Source organism: Syngnathus scovelli, unplaced genomic scaffold, assembly GCF_024217435.2.
Source record: "Syngnathus scovelli strain Florida unplaced genomic scaffold, RoL_Ssco_1.2 HiC_scaffold_514, whole genome shotgun sequence".
NCBI classification, from domain to species: domain Eukaryota; kingdom Metazoa; phylum Chordata; class Actinopteri; order Syngnathiformes; family Syngnathidae; genus Syngnathus; species Syngnathus scovelli.
The window spans coordinates 17501-19095 of record NW_026061620.1 but is presented as its reverse complement, the minus strand read 5'-3'; positions in this window follow the sequence as shown (position 1 = coordinate 19095).

The following is a 1595-nucleotide window of genomic DNA, read 5'->3' as shown; positions in this document are numbered from 1 at the left end:
TTCTAAGTGCCACATCTCTGAAAAAACTTTCTAAGTGCCACGTCTCTGAAAAACTTTCTAAGTGCCACAGCACGGCTGTGAAATATTCAAAGTCCTACAGGCATTGGCAGAATGCGCGGACGGCCGTCTGCTCCCGGCGGCCGCCGCGAAGCTACTACCCCCTCCCGGGGACGGCTGTCTGCTCCCGGCAGCCGTCCTTACCCCCCTCCCCCGTTTGCACCGCCTGAAGTTAGACCCGCCTTGGTAGGGCCCCCACCGGCCCCGGCTCGCCGGCGTTGGGTGGACGGTTCCTGCCCACTTGCGGGTCCCGGTCGCTTGGCAACCGACCGGGGAGGACCAGCCGCCTCCTTAAACACAGGCTGGAAGGGAAATCCGATCAAGCTACGGAGGACCGGCCGCCTCCTTAAACACAGGCCGGAAGGGAAATCCGATCAAGCTACGGAGGACCGGTCGCCTCCCTAAACACAGGCCGGGCAAAAATCTGCGAATGGGCCCGTCAAGGGTAGTGGGTCATCCAAGGAGGGAGGTACCGGCCGCCTCCTTAAACACAGGCCGGGCAAAAATCTGCGAATGGCCCGTCAAGGGTAGAAGGTCATCCAAGGAGGGAGGTACCGGCCGCCTCCTTAAACACAGGCCGGGCAAAAATCTGCGAATGGCCCGTCAAGGGTAGAAGGTCATCCAAGGAGGGAGGTACCGGCCGCCTCCTTAAACACAGGCCGGGCAAAAATCTGCGAATGGCCCGTCAAGGGTAGAAGGTCATCCAAGGAGGGAGGTACCGGCCGCCTCCTTAAACACAGGCCGGGCAAAAATCTGCGAATGGCCCGTCAAGGGTAGAAGGTCATCCAAGGAGGGAGGTACCGGCCGCCTCCTTAAACACAGGCCGGGCAAAAATCTGCGAATGGCCGGTCAAGGGTTGTTGGTCATCCAAGGAGGGAGGTACCGGCCGCCTCCTTAAACACAGGCCGGGCAAAAATCTGCGAACGGCCCGTCAAGGGTTCTGTCTCATCCAAGAAAGGGGTACCGGCCGCCTCAGAGGCCGGAGCGAAGGGGGCGAAAGGCTGTCGATGGGGAAGGATCGGGGCCACGGCTAATCTAGCGATGCCCGCGTCGGGCGGTCACTCCGACGAATGAGCGGGGCCGAATCCGGCGCGAGGCGGCCTTCAGGCACGTGGTTCGAGACGACCTCACCCGGCTCTAGCCCGGAGGATCGGAGGCAACGGCCGTCTCCTTAAGCTAAGGCCGGACGAAAATCTGCGGATGCGGTCCATCCAAGGCAGACGGAGGTACCGGCCGCCTCGGTAAACAAAGCCCGGGCAAAAATCTGCGAACGGCCCGTCAAGGGTTCTGTCTCATCCAAGAAAGGGGTACCGGCCGCCTCAGAGGCCGGAGCGAAGGGGGCGAAAGGCTGTCGATGGGGAAGGATCGGGGCCACGGCTAATCTAGCGATGCCCGCGTCGGGCGGTCACTCCGACGAATGAGCGGGGCCGAATCCGGCGCGAGGCGGCCTTCAGGCACGTGGTTCGAGACGACCTCACCCGGCTCTAGCCCGGAGCGAAAAAAACACTCTTATAACCTGACCGACATGCGCCCATGAC